Consider the following 11,555-nt stretch of genomic DNA (forward strand, 5'->3'; position numbering starts at 1 on the left):
ATGGTTCTGGTAAGCATACTACTTTCTAAATCAATAATTGTTATTCATAGTTTGACTGTGCATTGTTTTATCAGAATGAAATGGATGTGGATTTTCCCTAACACGGTTGACGGCATTACTCTTAAGTTTCGGACTAAGCCCGTTTCATGAGTCACATTGCCAGGAAACGACGCATTCATTCATCGGAGCGGAAGTGTCGTCTTTGTGATACACCGGTAGCGCATCTGGTACCTTATCAGTAATTTAAAGGAACTGTGGGAAGTGCCGCAAAAACTTTAGTCAAGTAATCATGCGCACAGTGCCATAGTTCCACGAGGTTAAAGCCAAACAAATGAGCGTTTTCCTTGGACAATTTCCCTTAGTCCCATTCGGTGCTATAAGTACGTGTATATTAGCCACAATAAACTCAATTATATGACTAGCTACCTTTTAAATGATTAGCATCGATAACGTCAACGCAGCTGTCTCTGACGTGCTATGGGCTGACAGTCTAGCCTAACGTGTCGCCTCTCCATTCACTCGATTCTCCAGGTTCATAACCATTAATCCGTGAAGGCGCTGCTGAAGTCGTTTGCGTCTCTAAGGATAGTTTGGAAAATAGGGTGAGGAGGAATATTTAGGGAGGCTGGGGGCAGGGTGAGAAGAAACTTGGTGTCGGCCGGCGCTGGGCTGTTTGGTCTCTCAGTGAAAGGGGACGACGGTGAGACATCTCAACCGGGGGTCGGTGCGCTACACAGTCCTCAGCGGATTGATGGAGAGAGTAAGGTTTAATTAACAGAATAAATATACTATTATATAATAAATAAACTACTATACCGATTACATCGCACTAGTACTGCAATTAGTTACCACAATGTCTATTCTTGGAAATGAATTTTATGGGTCTCGTCTATCCGATGAGTGTGGTACTAACTACGCAGTACTTTTGCTACAGAATTGTAGGTTCATTTTCTAAAATATATGAATCGAACAACAAAGTAGCAAATTTTTTATTTATTTTTCATAAATTGATCTCTTAGATTGGGGCCTGGATTTGGTCAAAATGCATTGAAACGCACGATGGTTCTCGAGGTTTGTCAATGGTTTTCTCCATACTGCAGAACTACATATTTTAAACCGATCGGCAGCGGGTAGGGTACTGGTCTACTGACAGGTTAGAATCTGGATGGTGGCTCTGAGGACCCACAGCTTCCCAAAATTTCAATGATTTTTCTGGTACCAGATCTTTCAGTGAATCTGAAAGCGGCACAGGGAAAGGAGCCACCCTACGTCAATGTGTGAATTTCACGCGCCCTAGACATGCTTTACCCTCGCAAATTAAATCAACCGACAGGCTAAAATCCTGAATGCACTAACGTAAAAGTACAGATTACACACGTCTGCGGCGCTAGTCAGTTTGGCGATTGATTGTTTATTTTCTATATTCGTGGCAATGGATCTATAAACATCGGAACTGCAATTTAGACTAAAGGCTAACTTTGGATATTTTTCTCCCGGCTAAGATTTATGGCCCTGCTATTCGTGAACCAAAAATACGTTACACATGGTTCTTTAATCAATTTCACGATACTTCGCCGAAAATAGTTTTGAATATTTTTGGCCACTGATCTATTTCATGCTCAATTGTTCATGAATGTCGTTGATTTCGGTGAGTGCACATTCATGCAGCACCATCTATTACCTATTGCATCACATGGTATTATGAAGATGACACCTGTCGCTTGTTTTGTCCCCTGATGTATTCATTCCCTCCATGCCCGTACGTTTAAGTTTTATTAGAGTACTAAAATGATGGCCAATGGGTCAAGTAGACCGGGTTCTGCACTGCAGCGGGGTCCATGAAAGGTTTCATTACTTTCTCTGAATATATTGCCGACTAATATACGTGAATGTCTATACATTTGAAATCAGGAGTCGCCGCTACGGGAAACCAAATTGCTGCCGTCAATTTTCTACTGAGGTTGAGAGAAATGAGATGTGCTAATGGGATGGATCGCATTGATCTCGAATCCAATTGTCCATCATCAGTGAAAAAAGAAACTATTTGCGAAGACATACTATCCAAATATACCCTTGAAGGCGATATAAATTAGCAGCTGATTCATGAAAAAAGATCTTTCCTTCGTCTTAATATATATCAACTATGGTTGACCTCACCTTAGACGGCCAGTTATAATCTGGTAAAATTTCTTACAACAGTGGCCACGGCTATTTCTTCTACGACCGATGGTCGAACTGAAAATTGGAAGTGATCTTGCGTGACGATCTCTCCCTGGTCCATTAGCAAACCTTAAAATATCTTCGATGGGGAAACGATCGATTCGGAAGGAGAGCAACGGATTGCGATCAAGATATTGGAAGTGACCCTATTATTTTTCGAACTATTATTTTTAGAACCCTTGGGGATACCTTCGCTATGTTCCCGATATGGCGCATACGTGTAAGCAAATGTCGCAGATCCAAGTCCTTAAGCCCGCCGAGCTTGATGGAGTGTTTACGTCTTCGGTCGTTGTTATCTCCACCTCATCTGTGCCCATGCACTAAAGAGTGTGATCCGATAAAAGTACTGAATAAACGCGAGTTTTATTCGGGGAGAGATAATGACACGGTTTTTATCGTTTTCACGGTTTTTTCTGCGGTAGTTTGTCATTTCGGGAGAGCACACTTTAGGAATAGGTGTTTCTCTGATTAAGGCTAACTAATGACACAAACAGGTGAGATTGTCATTGAACCGACTGCCGCTTCCTCTCCCAGGCACCATCGCTTGCATTTATATTTACATCCAAGTACACAATGCGCCAGCATATTTCTTCCTCGTATCAAAATCTCAGGGCTTATGACTCCCGCCAAGTAATCTCACCGTCGTGCAAGTATCAATTGATCCATAGTGGTTGCGTAAAGGAAACCGTTCGACAATTGTCAAACAAATGCTGGAAAGTGTTGCGTTCTGGCTTTAGATTAAAAAAATTGGTAAATAACGATCTGAGGTCAGGTTCTTCAAACATGCCGTCATCCTTGTCGTAGGGAATAAAGGGCTTAACGGGAAGGGCAGGGGGGGGGGTATCTCCACGTTGAATTTGACCCGGGGCGTGTGCGAGTGAGGGGTCACCCCACCCCGAAGCGACTCGACTCCTGATTCGTTCGTCGGAAGAGTACGCGCTTTGGGTCGTGGGACTATCGGTTCGTTTTTCCCAAACGATGACATTCGAATCCATCCCGATGGGAAATGTCAAGTGAAGAGGTCGTTACTATTGCTGCAATGCATCGGTCTTCTCGCGGATTTGAAGTAAAGATGACGGTGGCTACATCCTTGGACGCGGAATAATAATCAAAAGAGGAACAATGGTGGGAATTAATGGTGATTTTTCTGCTGCAGGGTTACCGGATGGTGCATAGAAAATTTCAGTGACTCGTAGGACGTCAAAAGAACCTGTTTCGAAGGTTGTTATCGAGGTGAAGACAATATAGCAGATTCTCTTGTCTCAGGCCCCGCTAAACGCATCCTTTGCCATGATTTCGGTGAGGCTGGCTAGAAGTAGCATACACGTGCATACATGTGTGTGCCTGCTCACTGGGCCCTCAGTGAAAATAGAGAATTGGCCGGCGGTACCAACTTCCGAGCACCCCGACTGGGGAGTGTGATCCTTCTCACACTTTGGCTCTGGAGAGTTACCGGGGATTTGTTCGTTCTCAGTTCACTTCTTGTAAGCCGTTGAGGCCGGTTCTCCAGGGTAATGGCAAAATAAGGATCGTCGGACCGCCGCCAGCCCCGATGTGGTCTGCGGCCCTGTCGGTGGTCGTTTGCCTGACTCTCTCAAGAGCAGGCACACAGGTGTATATCGAGTCGCCAGCTAAATGCACTTCCAACTGTTGTCCGACGACTTAGCTCACGCGTCGCGCAGGTGGGAGAAGTAAGAGTGAGTGTAAAATACGAGCAGTTGGTATCGATGGCAATATCTTTATTGCTGGAATGCGAGTGTCATCGCATTCGGTGGTAGAAGGGTGTAGAGCAGAACTAGGCTGGGGCAGAATCCGTCTAATGTGTACTCTTTGAATATTAACCTTTTGCCGGTGAATAATCTACTAACGTTGCGTGCTTTGTGCGTGTAACAAACTTCCTTGATTAAATTAATTGATAAATAAGACCCGATTTGACAGTGACAGTTTGACAGCCTGACCTGCTAATCCAAAGGTCATGGGTTCGTATTCCGCCGAGGAGGGATATCCGTCAACTTGCTTGTGTTATCCTTGATGCTATTCCTTGTTTAAAAATGACTCATGTTAAGGGCTATCTGGCTGTTTACGGATTATTTTCCAAGTAAATCCAATCAATTGTATTTCATATTGATGGTCTGTCCCAAAAATAAGTAGTCTTTTTCTCGTCGCCTTTTTCGACTCAAATGATGATATCCACATAGAGTGTGAGCCTCATGTATTAACAATCAGCGGTAAGTTTTACGTGGGAGTCCTCGAAATGCCGCGGAAAAGAAAGCAATGCGTCAGGAAGGAGATCTTTGTCAACTGGAGCTGCACCACGACAACACGGCTTCACACTCCGCCTTCCTCGTACCTGTACCTGGACTGTACCGAGGCAACTCAAGGGGGCAACGCTGCCCCAGCCGCCATACGGCCCCGTTGTAGCACCGACGCCCTTCTTTTTGTCCCCAAAAATAAAAAGGAGATCAAAAGGCAACCGATTTGGAACCGTATGTAACGCCAAAGAGGCCGTGATAAGGTGCCTGTAAGAGGTTCCCGCTGACTCCTTTGAGAAAGGGTACGGCGACTAGCAGAGGGCCTGGCACCGGTGTATCGATGCACAAGGGTGATATTCTGAAGAATTTTAGTAATTTGTATTTTTATCTGCAGTAATTTGTTTACCGGGTTTATTCTGGTTATTTTGGAGCAGACCATGCACATAATGTGAATGTATTGACGGAATATAAATGAACACTGAAATGTTACCTGCCTGGTGACATTAAATCCATTAAAAGTAGTTAGTCCGCAAAGGGGGTTCAAAAAAACCTTTTCGCCAATTATTGACACTATAGTGATGCCGTTGAAACAAGGTACTCAAAATAAAAGAATGAATATTTTGTACCCTTAACCCTGTGTACCCTTTCCATTAAAATTTTTTTACCATGCTAAGGCTTTGCTAATAAAAAACCATGAGAACGTCTATTAGCCCAAATATTCAATTTTTTAATTTTACCGTATCAAATGCACCGACAACTGTGTTTATTGTCGCCCCATACAGGAAATGTATAGTGATTTTAGTTTTACTATTATGCTCCACCGTTCTATATAGTTTGAGCCGCACGGCAATAACTTATCATTTATCCAATATTCTAAAATTAGTTTTTTTCCATTATGATGTGCATTTGTTTAACTTACAATGCTCCGGGTGGATGGCAGCCTCCATGTTTGTTTGAGCCTTCATTTGGTGGCCACCAAATAGTGCAGAAATAATCGCTAGAGGGTCCGTTTACCAAACTGAAGTTGCACAGAGATTGCATAAGTTGACATATTAAATCCGAACGAATTTGGACAACAATAGTTTTTCTGGACGGAAGTTTCGGTCTTAATCGCAAGTCGTCTGTCAAGCGTAAAACTCCTATGTAAATGTCATGAAGTTTGGTACAGGAACTTGGATAATCATGGATGCATCATGGCTAACCTGATTTTTTTTATACGAATGAAAACAGTATTCCGCATATTTGAAGTTGTCCACTTAAAAATAAATATTTTCGTTGCATCGCAGTTTGGTGTCTGGGAATGTATGTATAAAAGCTCGCGAATGTGGAATAGAATAAGATATGAAGGCGTCATAAATTTTTATAACTAAGAAAAATATTTTTTTTCGTTGGGAATGAGTCGTCTAGTTTCATTTTCCCCTGAAATCTCACCTCAAAAAGAGTGGAGGGAAAAGCTACACGTGGAAGACCAACGGACAAATTACCGAAGAAGAGACATATTTACGGAAGACAATCAGAACTGGCTAGAGAAGAGTGCTCGGCTGAAGTCAACAAATCTTTGCGGAGTAGGGCTGAGGGAATATACCATAAATGAGGGATGGACATTTTTAAAGTGAGGGGATTAAAGGAACAATGATGAATTCCAAAGAAACTGCGGGAGATGCCGCAACAGTAACTTTTAACGGAGTCATCCGCTAATGTGCATTTTAATGCAACAATTTCAGAGCGTAAAAATCATTCGCCTTGACTGGGACTCGAACCCAGATCCCTCAATATCCGGTCGAGTGCTTTAGCCACTTAAGCTACCGAGGTGTCCAGGGACGCCTCGGTAGCTTAAGTGGCTAAAGCACTCGACCGGATATTGAGGGATCTGGGTTCGAGTCCCAGTCAAGGCGAATGATTTTTACGCTCTGAAATTGTTGCATTAAAATGAACAATGATGAGTTAATTCTACCTGTAAATCTCTAAAATCTCAGAGTCTAATTTCCCTGCATCATTCGGGAAATTTCATTTTCGACAACATAAATTGAGTCGCCGGCCAAAAGTCGCGATCAAAGCTGCCGACAACTGCCATTCGTTCCCGGGGGAAAATTCAAATTTTTCCTCCAAGTCCGTCCTTTCCGGGTATCGGAGTTGTGAGGGATGGTGGGGATAAACGAGGACCACCCATGAAATTCCAGTCCCTGTTTCTCCAATATGATCAAGACCACCTTGACCCAGTTTTGATTTCAGGAAAGAGAATTTTTTTCAAAATCCTTCGACAGTCAAAAATCTCAGGGAAGGTTAAATCTTCCGCTTAGTCCGATTTTTTTTCGAATGGGAAACCTTGAACTTCTACCTCCGCGGTCATGAAAATCGCCAATAGGGAAACAGGTTTCATTGTCACACCCACGCAGTCAAACGGGTTACTCCAGCGAGCGTCTGCCTCAGTGCGCGGGAGCCCTCCTCACCTTGGGCGGTATGGAGGAGAGAGGCTTTTTCTGCTCCCTCGGGCCACAAGCTAACAACCCTTAGGACAAAGACGACAACGAATGGCGTCTACGACCTTGGTTTGCGCGTAGCATCAGGTGGGCTGCGCAAAGGTGGACGGATGATACCTCGTGAATTACCCGCCCCGACTGCGGGATGGGGAACGGGGCGACCAACCCCTATGCCGACCGTTTACACGAAACGGATGTGAAGTTCAAATGGTATGACACAGCAGGGAAACAGTTCCAAGTTCGTCAAGGCTTCAGTTTCAGAGGAGAAAATCATTTAATTTTTCAGTTCATTTGCGAGAGGGTAAGCGTAAAAGTTAGGTTTACAAATTAGTGGAAAGCCCTCAATGCTGTTAAAGCAGCATATGTTTCTTTGTAGAAGCAAAGTCAGTATTCATCACTGTTTTCGATTTAGTGGGATGATTTTTTTAGAGCAGAAAAGCGTACGAAAGTGCAGTAACAGCAGGGTATGATAAGCATTCACAAGTCAAAGCCAGAAGCAATCATTTCCGTTTGTCATGAGCTCTCAGTGGCCATTTCATTAGAATATGTGGTCAACCCGGCAGATTGAAGTGGCTTGAGTTACATTGCTGGTGTTACAACTACGCATTTCGCGAACTGCCTTGAGTTATATCAAGAGGCCTTTAGAAAAGAGTTGATGACGGAATTGTATGGATTATTTTACGTATGTATTCAAGTTTTCGCGAAAGAAAAAAGCACGTGGCATCAAGGTCTGCGCATCACAAATATAGGAGTAAGTAGTCTTGGATTTGTCATAGATGATAATTGGTGGTTAATTTATATTCACGTCAGAGGGTTACCGCAAAATGTATATTGTCCGTCGGAAAATGTACATTTTGCTTTATCATAGTTTTATGTACTAAGTTTATTTTTTTGCGAAATTTATCTTGCGGCATCATGTAAACCAAAATACACTCGCGATGCACAAGCGTGACTTCGCCAAACTTACTCTCAACGGCTTTGACGTTCATTTTAACACCGTGGTCATTGACTGACTCGGTCGATGGTCCACAGCCACAGATGTGTGAAAAAACACTATCCATCCGCTTCTTTACGTCCGTGTCACTTCTAATTAGTGAGGCTAGCATCAGGGTGGTCGGATCAAGGACTGCGGCGCGTGATTGAAATATATCGGAGGACGGTGTCAAGGAATGCGTCGACCACGTAATGTCGCGGCCCGCAGCCATCTTAATGAAATACGGTGATGAGAAAGGGAAAAGGCGTATGTGGAGTGGATGAGGTGTTGACCCTCGCGAAGCAGAAAGGAAATCCTCCCCGCCGTACCATGACAAGGTCGTACGCGGAAGAGCGCTCGCTCTCGTGAGAGAGCGAAGACCAAGGGGAGCGAGATGTGGCCGTAAACATCACACGTCGACGATGGCCGCCGCTGCGCACTTGAAAATTCAACGACCATTCCCGCTGGTACGCCAGTAATCACTTCGGTCCTTGCTCTGAGACGGGTAACGGTCCTGAAAACAGCTTACCTAACACGCCATCGTTACGGAATAGCGCCGGAACGCTGTAACTACAAGGTTGGAAAAATATTGCTTCATTGCGGAATTTCGTTCCAGGAGTCTAAAAATATTTGTTTTCGCGACGATTGCGGCGATTTTTTTTCGTGCTTAGAGCGCATCTGTAAACGTTCTCCCGCGATCTTCTCAATTCGGGGCATCATCGCTGCTTCAACCCCAGTTGTCTCTCGAGAGTGGGAGAGGGAGGTTTCAGCGCGTGATTATTATTACAGTCGCCCTGCCCTGGTGGGGGGAGGGAGGGGGAAGATTTACTGCTCTCACTTTTCGTCGGCATTAAAGTAAAACGGGAAAAAAACATCAATCGTGTAGCAATTCGATAACGGACCACGCGCGCAAATGGATGACGCCCAGCAGTCGGAAATCCTCGGGACGCGCTCTGTTCAAGCACAGGGCTACAATTTTCAACGGCTTCTTGAAAGAGAGCATTTATTTTTTTCCAGGAACCGGTACAAATTACGCTAGAAGCCGAGGTTAACAGCATCTGCTTAGAACGGCGATTAAAAAAAAGAGAACAATTACGTTCTCCACGGGGCAATGAGATCTCGACGTGGACGTAATTCCCAACGGTCCATTTTCAAATCTCGAGGTGCGGCGGTGGCGGTGAGGAAACTTAGCGCGAACACGATCTCACAAGGAGAGGAGAATGTTCGCCGCCTCCTACCCACACCCGCCCTCCCCCTCGGCCCCTCAGGGGATTCTCTACCTGGGGACACTTTCGCGTTGGAAAAAGCTCTCCACGAGACTGATATCTAATGGACCGGCCACTGATGTCGCCGCCCGTGAGACGACTTGCCTTTTACGCACACTCCGCCCTCACCTCCAATTGTCCACAAACACTCTTTCCCGGCGGCGGAGGTAAGAGGAACATACGCGAGCTTCGCCACACACAATGCCTTATCTGATTACGTTCCGTGGGAAATTTTCAAAGTGGAAATATAAATATATGTTCAAAACCATTTTCCCGTTTTTACAAATGTTTATGTATGCTTATTTATACCGATTATATATAACTCGCCTTAGCATATGAATGTGGATGCGTGTGCTTCTAACTCCCTCTCACACTGATGATGGCGCATAGGACCAACTAAAATATACGAGTAATGAGTCGCTATTTCTTTTGTATGTTTCTTTTCCGCGTATTCATATTTCAGTGTGTGTGTGTCACATAAACGTTTTTACAAAGAAGCATCGGTGAAGAATATTTGAGCATTATATATATATAAATATATGTACATATGTGTGTGTATATATACTTATACACACATGTGTACACACACACACACACACACACACACACACATATATATATATATATATATATATATATATATATATATATATATATATATATATATATATATATATATATATATATATATATATATATATATATATATATATATAATTTAAACGGAGTTACGAGATAGAGCTAACAAACAAAAATACAGAAACATGTACAAATGAAACTCACACGTATTCCGGATTTTCGGTGGCAAAACACCTTCCTCTGGGGAAAGACTTTCCCTATAGGGCGCTATCTCGCTTCTCCATTTAAATTATTAATCATATCCGTGAGACTTTCCTTCAAGATATAAATAAACCAATTTGGAAAAATATGATATTATTTACAGAACATTATCACCAAAAGTAGTTATTATCCCGAAGGTGGGTTGATTGGTTAGAGTGGAGTTCACCCAATATAAGCCTAACGACGTGTGAAACACAGAACAGGGCAGGGGGTCAAATTCCTTCCCTGTGCCGTCAGTGGTTTTCAAGAAAGATCTGATACCCGAAAAAAGCCGCACAGTTTGGGTGACGCTGAGTGTTTTCAGAGGCGTCCCCGGGACACGAACCTGGCCCTCCCGTCAGTCAGTCGGTAGCCGAACCCTCTACCTTCACTAGGTGCACTAGAAGTCACCAGAATATTAAACACAAGCACACACATACCTTCGGAAAAATAATTGTCTAATCAACAGCACAGTAAGAAACGAACCAAAATTTGTACTAAATTCGGGTCCCACTGTACCCTCCCCAGTTCTTGTTCCCCGAAACACTCCCACATGAGGTGATACTGCGGATCCGAAATTAATTCACAATCCCGTGGTCACCTTCCCATTTGTGTTGTAACTAACTGCTGTTAATTCAGCTGCCGATATAAATAAATACAAATTTCCCTCCTTCGGAGCCCACGCTTCTAGTCGCGGGCGGATACCTTTTCTAACAATACGTAAGAGGGGTTCCCTGTTAGGAAAAACCGCACGTCATAAGGGATGCGTCCCCAGGGGAGCGCGCAACGGATGAATTGAGATCGCCCCTGGCCGGCCTTTCACAGCACGGCACCCCGTCCACACTCTCTCACCTGTGGGCGATGGTGTCTTGGGCGGCGACGACGGTCGGTCCTTCGGCGAGCGGTGAAACGACGAACACTCGGTCGCAACACTCGGAGGTGCACTGCCGCGGCTCGCTTCTTCGTCCCCTAACTAATAGTGCCCGCCTCTTCCTCCTCCGTCCTCCCTCCCTTCCGCCGCGCTCCTATGCCTCCCCCACCCCCTCCCAACGTCGCCCCCCCTTTCGAATCTCCCCGAGGGGCGGCGCTGGTGAAGCCGTAATGTTGGCGAGGCGAGGCTTGGTGGGAGGGAGTGGAGGGGCGGGTAGGGGGATGGATGTACTAGTTGGCGTTGTGTGAAGACAGCCAAATGATTTGTTGTGTGGCGAGGCCCCGAAAGGTGTCCGCTCCGTAGGATGCCAGAGGCGCCACCGATGCCGTTGTGCCCGGTCGGTCGAAACATGCGGAGTTAAAAAGTCCACCCCCAAGTGCCATAGCGGGTTCGGTCGGACGGAGGTCGATGGATGACCCGGAGGGATTCAGACGGTTCTGGTCGTGCGGTGGGATGTTCCGCTGCTGTGCGGGGGTATCGTTGTGTTGCGGTGTGGCCCGAAGCTTTGAAAACTTCAACTCCCTGTTTAACCAGTTACCAACTACGCACGTTTTAGATTTCCCTCCATCTAGTTTTGCGCGTTGAAATATATTATTATGAGGTGTTTATTTTTTA

General features: G+C 44.7%; 1 protein-coding gene across 2 annotated transcripts in view; it reads right to left on the minus strand.

The window, feature by feature from the left end:
* Prestin (solute carrier family 26 member prestin) overlaps positions 1-10,969 on the minus strand; it is a 68,911-nt gene extending 57,942 nt beyond the window's left edge. The window contains exon 1 of one of the 2 annotated variants that reach the window (XM_071595902.1): positions 10,862-10,969. The gene's annotated coding sequence lies outside the window, so the exon portion shown is untranslated. The remainder of the gene's footprint in view (positions 1-10,861) is intronic. The other variant, XM_071595903.1, reaches the window with a different exon arrangement.
* Between the last annotated feature and the right edge of the window lie 586 nt (positions 10,970-11,555).

Source organism: Hetaerina americana, unplaced genomic scaffold, assembly GCF_022747635.1.
Source record: "Hetaerina americana unplaced genomic scaffold, ioHetAmer1.1.p SCAF_70, whole genome shotgun sequence".
NCBI lineage: Eukaryota > Metazoa > Arthropoda > Insecta > Odonata > Calopterygidae > Hetaerina > Hetaerina americana.